The sequence below is a fragment of the Triticum aestivum genome, chromosome 7D (assembly GCF_018294505.1).
Source record: "Triticum aestivum cultivar Chinese Spring chromosome 7D, IWGSC CS RefSeq v2.1, whole genome shotgun sequence".
NCBI classification, from domain to species: domain Eukaryota; kingdom Viridiplantae; phylum Streptophyta; class Magnoliopsida; order Poales; family Poaceae; genus Triticum; species Triticum aestivum.
Window position 1 is genome coordinate 534,083,381 of NC_057814.1, and position 11,474 is coordinate 534,094,854.

Consider the following 11,474-nt stretch of genomic DNA (forward strand, 5'->3'; position numbering starts at 1 on the left):
GGGTTGTCGCGTTGTTGCTCTATCGCTAGCAATGATGAAGTAGCTAACATCCCGCTCAAAAGCAATGCCGCCCTCGGCTCATAGTTGTGCCCATGATCGGCCGCAGCTTTGGTCGACGCTAGTCGCAACAATAGTTGATGCCGCACACAGCTGTGGTCGACGTCGGTCATATCATTGGTTGACGTTCGCAACTTTGCTCGTGATCGGTCGTAGCTTTGGTCGACCTCGATCACATCATTGGTCAACATTAGTCACAACTTTTCCCATGATCGGTCTTAGCTTTGGTCGGTGTCATTGCATCAACGACCAGCACTCATAGCAGTGGCGGTGACCGACCACAGCATCGACGACTACCACTCGTACACCAGTGGTGACCGGTCATACCACCAACGGTGACCAGTTGCAGCACCGACAACCACTAGTCATAGCATCAACGATGATCGATTGCAGCACCGACGACCACCACCCGTGTTGTCCTCTCATGGCAGCTCCGTTCGCCCCTCACATCAACCGTTAGTTGTAGTAGTTGTCGGCCTCCTTCCCATAGTATCATCGGTACCCCCGCAGCACCACCGTGGTGGCACCTGGTCGCAGATCTCGACGAGAGAATGGTAAAAATTGTGGGAGAGAAGAAAGAAGGGAGGTGAGTGGCAAGGGAAAGACTCTCGATGAAGCTACGAGCCGAAGGAGCCAATGCGAAAAGAAGATGACGGGGAACGAAGAAACACCGCCACGCGGAGAAGGAGATGGGGAACGGAGGAACAATGAGCGGTTTCTAGAGAACCAAAGGGATAAGGTGTGTGCGGTGTACCTTGGGTATATGTGTCGATCGAGGTGGTGGGTGTCAATGCGGGACAACGAGTGACTGTTGAAGGTTGAGATCGGTTGCGTGATGCCAAATCATTTGCCAAGATAATACGGGCCACCAGTTTGCATTTAGCTTCGTCAATAATTATAACTCCATTGAAAATGGCTTTGCACAAGAAGTGTCACCACAAATTCTTTCTACCTTCTATAAAAATATGGTACGTTATTGGCCTACTCTTGAAAAAAATGGCTTTGCACCACAAATTCCGTGTGAAAAAAGTCAAGCCCGTTTGAACACCTGTTATGCTAATCTATTTTCAGTTTTTAAATTAAAAAAATTCTCCTTTTTGGAAAAAATTTACATGTGGTTTCCACGGTCATTAAAAATGACTTTGAACAATAAATTCATTGTGTAAAAAAGCCAGGACCATTTGAACACCCGTTATGCTAGTTTATTTTCGGAAATAATTTGTTACATGTGTTTCCACGTCTGGTGCACTACACATTTCCTCACCCCACAGGCCCTCACCCGTAACAATCCAGCCAGAGGCCGTTCTCCCTAAAAAAAAAGAAGAAGCAAGAGGCGGTTCTCCCAGCTGGGCCGAATCGTTGGGAGAAGCTACAGGCGCTGCCGAATGGATGAAATCGCCAAGTGAAGTTAGAAGCTATCTCCAGAAGCTAATTTTGTGGAGTTTGAGAAGCTGGGAGAGGTTCAGAACAGGCCCTAAGGACCTGTTCGGAGACTCTACCGCTCCCAAGTCCGCTCCACGAGTCGGTGGAGCTGTACCTAAAAATGGTGGAGTGGGGAAAAGACAGCTCCACAGATTCAGGGAGCCGGAGGACTGCCGAACAGCTCCTAAAAATCCTCGAAACGCTTATTGTGCTTACAAACTGGATCTCACCAAATGCGGTATTATTAGTTTATTTTTTTCTGGTTTACCCCCTTAACAACCCAGCAAGAGGCGGTTCGCTCGTGTGAAGTGAAAACACGCGCCGTTCGCCTGTTCGCCAGCTGGCGCGCTATATAAACACTTGGCGTTTACTTCGGTTGACCTCCCCTGACCAGAAAGATCACCACACCAGCCAGCCCAAATCCTCCTCCCCTCCCTCCCATTTCTGAATTTCTGATTGCCCGCCGACTCCCCGAACTCCCTCGTAAACCCTACCTCACCGCGCGAGGACGCCAGCGGCGGTGCCGGAGCGCCCGCAACCGCCCCTTCCCCGCCTCCCCCGCCCCGCCGCAGCAGGCAGGGGCAAGGGGAAGATGAAGGGGGACGATCTGGTGAGCAGCGACGACCCCGCCGCTTCTCTCCCTTCTCTTCCTCCGCCTCCTCCCCGCGGGGCGGGGGCGCCGCTCGTCCTCTCTCTTACGGCTGCGGCCGCGTGACTCGCGTCTCGTGCCTGTCGCAGTCGGAGGAGGACCGCGAGCTCAAGGCGCGTCTCGAGGATTGCGTGGAGCGGGCGCAGAGCCGCGACCCCCGCAAACGGGTAGAAGCCATCGACACCCTGAGGTAATGCAGCCTGCTGCCGCTTCTGAACTTCCCCGGGATTCGGCCGCATCGCTGCCAAATTTGGATGGCCAGTTTAGGCGCGAAAACCAGATTCCGTGTGATTCGGGCGCGAAAACCAAATTCGGTTCGGATGCAAGTGTTTGTCGCGCTTCTGCTCAGTTTTAGTCTCCTGCACCACTGTCAAATTTGGTTAGTTTCGGTTCTGGTCTCCTGCTTAGTTCCGGTACGGATTCAGGCGCGTCGCTGTCAATTTTGGATGGCCATTTTTTAGGCGCGAAAACCAGATTCCGTGTGATCCGTTCTCTCGATTCGCATGCGAATGTTTGTTGCCCCGCTTCTTAGCTTGTAGTCTCCTGCACCCTAGTCTCTGGGTTGATTGCTCGATTTACCCACCGGTATGCACTGCAATCTGCTGGCGAGTATATGAGAAATGTTGCGCTCTGCGAAATTCACTGTCATGAAAATTTGCAAGGACGGGGATTCTGTTCTGGTTTTTGGTAGTGCTGGTTTGCTTATTTTACAAGGGTGCCGATTTCGGGCGCAGTTGGAGGCTCGTTACGTCCCTCTGCTCTTAATTTGGGACAGGATACTATGAAATCAGAATTCCTATTGCGTCATGCTTTCGCTGTTGAATTTTCCTATATTATGATGGGATATTTGATTTGATTTGTTCATTTCGAATGTTCCATCCTACTGCTGCTATTGGACTGTAGCACTGCATTACTCAAACAGCTAATATGCCATTTTTCTTCGCACTTCATAGTTAACTGTGATTAATGCTTAACAGGAAAGAGATTCGTGCGGCGACAAGCTCAATGACGTCTGTCCCGAAACCACTCAAATTCCTCCGCGCACACTATGGAACTCTCAAGACTTGCTTTGAGAGAATGCAGGATTCTGAACAGCAGAAGGTATCAATGTATTGTTAATCTCTCAGTTGAGCGGCTCGAGCCAAGCTTAAAAGTACTGCTTGCTGCTCATGATTTTCTGTTCTTATTGTGCAGAAACATATGGCAGACATTCTGTCAGTATTGGCCTTGACAATGTCTGCTGAAGGAGAAAGGGTATGCAAAAATACCAAAGCACTGTTCAAACATCTGTGCATTTCCTTCTGTTAGTATCTTTCTTCTTTACAAATGGCCATCATGTGAAGTTCTGAGCAAGATATACTCTACAGATAGTTTCCATTTATTTCTAGGAGTAGTTCATACTGGTTAGAGTTTGCTTCAGCACTCATCAAATAAGGATCTTAAAAGCAGATTAGATGGCATAAGCAAAGAGCAAATATGTGAAGGCCCCAAACAAAAATCTAGAGTAACAGCCTCATCTCTCTCTCTCTCTCTCTCTCTCTCTCTCTCTGTTATGCTGCAACTAACCTGAACCCACTAAAAAATTTAGCCGTGCATGCTGCTGGGACCAAGGGCGGTGATTAATCTTCATCGTATAACTTAGTAACTTACCTATAGCTCGATCATATCTCATCCTATATTCCCCTATTCGACCATTATCAACATCAACGCATGGTCCATCAACTGATTTATTTAACTTCTGGATTGATCATCCCGTGCCCAATGTTGCTGGCGAGAGAACCAGATCTGTCGCTGCAACCTCAACAGTGTCATGCTTTGACACAAACTAGATAGCTAATAGGCACCCAGTCCTTTTCTTTGCTCGGGTATTTTAACACCAGAACCTACATGTAGTTAGGTTTACTTCAATACAGGTTTTCCCTCATCGTAAAACACCTAACTTCCATTATAATTCATAAGCTTTTTTGGAAAGTTGAATACTTAAGTGAGCATCTAGATTTAATTCACCATTACTGTACAGGGCTGGCTTTGCTAAACTTTGCTTCCTTTTCTTGTTTTAGGAAAGCCTGAAGTACTGTATGATGGGCTCTTTAGTTGATATATGTTCATGGGGTCATGAATACGTGAGGTAATGACATTATCCAGCCTCCCTGGCTGTAATTTTAACCTTACCTTTTTCTTCATGTTACTTGTAACTAGCTCCCTATTAGCATTATTTACTATGCTGTCTTCCTATACACTATTTTCCATCCTTGTAACTACAAATACAACGTGATGTGAATTTATTTTTGATACGCTGTCTCAGATGCAATACTAACTCTTGTTGGTCCAGTTTGAATGTTATTCACTTACCATCCTAGTCACTCTGGCATGTCAAATGCAAGCTATATTGTTTGGAAATTAATGGGTTATAGTATTGCTCTTAAGTTTGTTTTGTTGTTGTTGCGGAGGCTCAAACTGTTTCATATAGTGGGCTCTAATTATGTCAATGTCTTGTTTGACAGAAACTTGGCTTTTGAAATTGGAAAAGAATGGAAGGTTAGATCCTAATTCACTACATCGTTTGTATTGCACAATTTCTTATACGTTCTTCATAGTACCCTGTTCTGTAGTATGATATCCACTTCCTGTCCGGATGGCAATGCTATTTCACGTGTTAGTTCCGTTTTTCCTGAACACGTACATAGTATATAGATATACATAGTTTTCGGCAAAAAATAATGGGCATTCAACTGAATACCCATGAATTGAAGTTGGCCCGCCCCTGGCACTCTTCACACTAGTATGACATCCAATTTCTGTGATTGCTGGTTTGCTATCTCTTAATGCATTCTATTTTGTTAGAAAAGAAGTTCCGTCAACCTTTTCTTTTGTTATCTATGCTATAGTGTATTAGTTGTTCCATGTAGTTGGGCTTAAATATGCAAACTATATTCTTGGTCTTATAGTTATAATGCTAACCTTTTTCTTGTTTTGCAGTTCAATGGCTCATCAACGCCAATTGAATCCGAAATAAATTTAGTGCTGGAAATTGTCAAGTTTCACATGAAGGTTGATCCCGATTAGATTTTGTGTGTTGCATTTGTTTCATTTTGTTACTTCATCATATAAAAATATTAACTTACGTGGAATATGCTAATCGCTAATTGATAACCAATAGTAATTGTTTAAAAGAAACCTAATAGTGATTAATTCATTGATGGATTGAGAGTTTGATGGGTTTTGTTATTGTAGCATAATGCTGAAACTGAAGCTCTGGATCTTTTGATGGAGGTTTGGTGACACATTTCTGTTTGTATTAATGGATCAGTTTTATAATTATTGAGATGCAACTGAAGCATGGTATTTCTCTGTACATAGGTTGGATACCTTGAGATGCTTTCAGACGAAAAAAAGGAAGAATACCTTACGATGCTACTTCATCTTGTTGACTCTACCAACTACAAAAGGGCATGCTTGTATTTGACTAGTTGTTCTAAGTACGTGAATGAATTTATGTATTCTCTAATTTTATCGAGATTAAACTTGTGAACACTTGTTTTATTGGGGTGGAAACTGGCAGATACCTTTCTACACCCGACCATGAAGCCACACTTGGCACTGCCTATGACATGTACATGAAGTTTAGGGATCTTGCAAGTGCTTTGCGGATTGCACTTTTGGTCGACGACCACAAGGTGGGTGAATGAACTATGCCTGTGATTTTGAGGTCCGAAATTAAATGTCACTAACATCAATTCCAATGTCTTCTAGTATTGTGGTCAGAATGTGAAGATGAAGATGGTATTTGAAGAAACTGAAGATTTCTCCCTGAAGCAGCAATTCGCATTTATGATAGCACGCTATGTGAGTCTCATCCATGCTCAGACATGCAACAGAAGCAAAGTTACCTATTTTTGCCATCTTCTACTGATTTATAATTCTGATAATTTGGACAGTTTGTACCTATAGTTTCCATACTACAGATAGTGTAAATTTCTGGGCAGACTCTTTGATTTTTATTTTCCTTTATCAATGAGCTCTTCTTATTGAAGGGTTTAAGCGTGGAGATTGATGATGAGATGGTTGCAGATGAAAATGAGAAGAATGCTTTACAGGAAGTAGTTTTTAACACCAAACTGAGTGCGGGGTACCATATCCTTGCGCGGGATATTGGTGTCATGGAGCCAAAATCTCCAGAGGACATATATAAGGTATTGTTAGGTTATTCGCCGATTCAGTTTTTTCAGCAGCTTGTTAGTTTGTTTAGGTACCCCAGTTAAAACTTAAAAGACATGCTCATCTGTTAGGTTCATCTGATTGGCGGTCGACGTGCCAAAAGCTCCAGCCTTGATTCTGCAAGACCGAATTTGGCCGCAATTTTTGTCAATGCATTTGTGAATGCTGGTTATTGCCAGGTTAGCTCTTATGAACTTCCTCGCCATCTTTAGGGAAAGTACTGATATTAAGAGCATGTTCTTGTTGCAGGACAAACTCATGACTGCAATACCAGATTCTTTGCTATTCAAGAACAACGAACTTTGGAAAGCCAGTGCAGTAGCTAGTCTGGTACAGATATAATTCTCTTTCTATTAAATGCACCTTTTAGATTACTAGATGATATGATAAGATGCCAGTACTAACTACTAAATACTAACACATCATTTTCAGGGAATGATACATCTGTGGGATACTGATTCAGGATTTGCCAAACTTGACAAGTATCTGCACAGCAATGATACTAATGTCGTTGCAGGAACTTTGTTAGGTATAGGGATTGTCTCTTATGGTGTGAAGAAGGACTATGATCTTGTACGTGCCACCCTACCCTACTCTATCCATCCTCTTGCTCTTCTAATGCAAGCCTTCTGCTGTAATAACCTCTTATGTTTTTCCAGGCACATGCTCTTATTTCTGAGTATAGCACGGGTGCAACATCAATTACACGAATCGGGGGAATCTTGGGTCTTGGCATTGCTTATGCTGGGTCCCAGAAAGACGAGGTCAAATCAATACATTCCCCTATAGCTGAAATACCCTTATTTCTTGCATTGATACAGTTTCTGAATTTTCAGCTTAAATCGCATTTCTCAATTACCATGAGTAACTCCCAAACACCTTTTGAGGAATTAGTGTTCTCTTCCATCTCTTTGGGATTGGTGTTTGTTGGTTCCTGCAATGAAGAGATTGCAGAGTCAATCATATCTGTCTTGAAAAATCACAGTAAAGAGCTTACAGAGCCCATTATTCATCTACTTCCAGTTGCCCTTGGCCTTCTATATCTTGGAAAACAGGTAATTTTGTTGTTCCTCCATAGTAAGATTCGCAGCTTCTTGTACAATTTTTTTTCTTGTTGCGGAGCATAGAATAATTATAAAACATGTACCTATCGTTTCGGTGCCTGCCCTTATACTTGTGGACATCCTTTTATGATATATCTTAAACCCATGCTTTGGCTGGTTTCTCTCCATTGTTGTAAAATAGTTTCATCTGCCGATGTGATTTATATTTAAATATCTTTTGTTTTGTATGTGTGTGTGCATGTGCACAGGCTTATGCATTTTTCCTATTCATCTCGTTGATCTTAACAACATTGTATCAGGAGATGGTAGTTGCTACTGCTGCTAAGGTTTCTGAAACATTGGAAGAACCATTAAAGAAGTACTGTGGCCTGACTCTTACGTCTTTGGCATATGCTGGGACAGGGAATGTGCTTAAGGTAACTTGCCTTCAAAAGATGCATGAATTTCAGAGAGGCTGTACAATACCAACAAGTCCAGTGCAGCTAGTTTTTATGAACCATGCCATTTGGATTTTCAGGTTCAGGAGCTCCTTTGTAGTTGTTCAGATAAACTTGTGAAAGGTGGAAGTGACCAAGGGCCAGCAGTCCTTGGAATTGCTCTTATTGCCATGGCTGAAGGATTAGGAGCTGAAATGTCTGTACGGTCCCTCGAGCAGCTTTTACAGTATGGTGATTGTAGTATTAGAAGAGCAGTTCCTCTTGCTCTTGGCATGCTCTGCGTATCCAATCCAAAGGTACTCCTATATTTTTGTATAAGTTTGCTTGTTTTTCTATAACATTAAATGGAAATGAGTCAAACTTTTGTGATATTAAAAGCCCTTTCAAATGTACCATGAAATTAAATGGAAACATTTATTGGGTTGCACACATACTGGCAATATATTAATATCAATGGAAGCATAATAGGCTAAGAACATGCACGGCTGTTAGTTTTTCATCTATTGCATCATCCATTTTGGTCGGAATGTGCTTGAAGAACATGCTTTGTTAGGCACTTATTTGGTCTTACTTGATTATTGGCAACTACTACATGCTTTGCTGCTTCTTATTTGATTCTAGCTCACTGAGTGCCTGCAGTTATGGTATACTTGATGTAAATAGATTGTATCTTCCAGATGTCTAGTTTCATACTGTCTGCATATCATGTAGGCGGTTGTTGTGGACACATGAGTAGACTGAGCCATGATGCGGATGGTGCAGTGTCAATGGTTAGCAACTTCGTCACAATATATAGCATATTAATACCTCTTGAAGCTTGAGATTACGTTTGATCAAATCGGTACATGCAGGCTGCAATCATCTCACTGGGCTTGATAGGTGCTGGTACAAACAATGCACGTATAGCCGGATTGCTTCGTAAGCTCTCAAGTCAGCAATATGGCGGTTATCTGTATTGTGTAAGTACAAATATACAGCAAAAATAAATAAATTATGTCCTTGTTTTAAACACTAGTAAGATTTCCTGTGGTTACTTAAGTTTCAGATGATATGATTTCGTTTGATTTCAGGTGAGGATTGCACAGGGTCTTCTTCACCTTGGGAAGGGCTTGCTGACACTTGACCCATGCCACTCTGACAGGCTACTTCTATCTCCGTGAGTAATGTGCCCCATATGGTTTCCCTTTGGTTTTACCGGAAGCACGTTTCAAAAAGCTCTTGTTGTTGTTATCACTTTTCAGCGTAGCACTAGCTGGGCTTGTAACCGTTCTGCACGCATGCCTTGCCATGCAACCCATCATCGTCGAAAAGTATCCCTACATGCTATACATCCTCGCCCTTGCTATGCAGGTATGTATCTCCTACTAAGGACTCAGTGGTAAAGTTAAAGAAGAATCACATGATTTGAAATGTGTGTTTCTCTGCTGGGGACAGCCTAGGATGTTACTGACTCTGGATGAGGATCTCAAGCCCCTCCATGTGCCTGTTCGTGTCGGCCAAGCAGTCGACGTGGTCGGTCAGGCGGGAAGTCCCAGGACCATCACTGGCTTCCAGACGTACAACACGCCTGTAGTGCTCGCTGCAGGGGAGCAAGCTGAGCTAGCAACTGAAAAGTAATTACAGAACATTTTGGAGATGAATCTTATGTTCAGTAACTTGATTCTTGCTCCAGCTTATTGCTGTTCCTGCGTGTAGATATATTCCGCTGACACCAGTTCTGGAGGGCTTTGTGATCCTGAGGAAGAACCCAGAGCATCATGAAGATTGAGAGATTGGTGCGATGCAAGCGTAAGCGGATCTGCGGATGGAGTGTGATGAAGAGGCTTGGTCAACATCTAACTGTCACACAAGCGAGTGACAATGACTATTGTGAAGAGGCTGCAAATATTCCTTAACAGAGTACAGGGACAATACAAAAGTATAGAATAGCTCAGGGGTCATTGTACAGAGGGAGATTGGGTCGATGTTTCTTCGAAAAGAGGAGAAGCAACTTTGTCGGAACGGGGAACAGAAGCAGATGGCTGCATAGCATAACCTCAATCAAATTTTGTGTTTTCACTCACTAGATTGTTTTTGAGATGCATATAATAGACATACTCAGTTGTCCGATGTTTTCTGCCCTTTTAAGAAGTCACTCATAATGTATCTACAATGCTAAGACATCCGCAAATGATCAACTTTTCGAACCCATCTGTTGCAAAAGCAAACATAATCTATAGATGGATAAACTTGCATTTTGTAAGAAAGCTAGTAGTGCACTGCTGAGAGGTGACTATTTGTCATTCACGACTTCATTGCTGATGGAGGTACTTTCTGTAGATTGATTTACGACTTCACCGGCGATATCATCCATATTCATCATACCTAGAAATAATCTATCAACGGAAGCTCTGGAACCTTGACAGGTGGTGTTTCTGCCCAAGTATTAAAATGTCAGCAAAGCTATGGAAGGAGCTGTTAGAGTTATATTGATGATGGCCTTTTGTATTCTTGCCTTTTGGCATTTTGTATTCTTGCCTTTTGGCATTCTCATGTACATCTATATATGGTGGCTTTGGCCTTCTAGTAATACAAGTTGCTATTCCAACATTGTTGAGGATATAGACCTTAGAGTCACCCGCCAGGAGGGGCCGGGTTACTCTAATGGTCATTGCCAGAAGCCCGACGCCAAGCTTAAAGACGGTGGGCCGAAGATAGGCTTAAGACCCGGATGTGGCTTAAGGCCCGTAGTTACAATCATTATTATGGTAGAACTTGTAGTGTAAGGCAAGAATAGCTGAGAGTCCGAGCCGGACACTCTTATGAGCCGGCCGGGACTCTGAGAGCTGCTGGGCGTTAGCCTCCCTATATAAAGGGACGACCCGGTAGCGGTTTAGGGACAAGAACAATCTCTTCGAGAACCGGGCATAGCGGTTTAGCTCCCTGGTTATCGAAACCCTAATCAATACCACCTCAAACTGGACGTAGGCTTTTACCTTCACCGTAAGGGGCTGAACCAGTATAAACCCTCGTATTCCTTGTCCCGTTTAACCCCTTTAAGCTTCCTAGCTGCGATGGCTCCACGACTAAGTCCTAGCTCGAGGACATCTGCCGTGACAATTCCACGACAGTTGGCGCCCACCGTGGGGCTAGCGCACGATGGATTTGAGTTCTTGAAGGGCAGCTTCGAAGGGCTCAAGGGATACACTGTGGGCCGGAGTGACCAAGAGTCGTCGCGGCAAGCTCTACATCGACGATGCAAACTGGGGCCCCGACGCCGGCTCAATTGAGTACGGGTACCGGGTCCCCTTCGGCGGAATTCATGTTTTCATTGGCAAGATTGGTGAGCCGGGCCCTGAGCCGGATCTCTGCGCCGATCTCATCGAGACGGCTCAGTGTGCACGACCCGCCCGGGCCCGGCTTGCCTTAAGACATGCTTTTGTGGGGTGTATCCATGGAGGACTCTCTGATCGATCTGGATCTGGTGATGAGACAGCCGCCGGCTCTGACGGTGAGTCGGCCACCGATGAGTCAAACTCGTTGTATCAACTTCAAGATGGCAGGCTCATGGGTTGTTCCGATGGTGACAGTATTCCAGACCTATTTGAGCCGCCAAGCCGGGTTGGAATCTTTATGGCCGGTGCGCAG

At 44.0% G+C, this 11,474-nt stretch overlaps 1 pseudogene; it reads left to right on the forward strand.

The window, feature by feature from the left end:
- Positions 1–1,876: 1,876 nt before the first annotated feature.
- On the forward strand, positions 1,877–10,119 carry LOC123169364 (26S proteasome non-ATPase regulatory subunit 2 homolog A-like; annotated as a pseudogene).
- Positions 10,120–11,474: the final 1,355 nt, after the last annotated feature.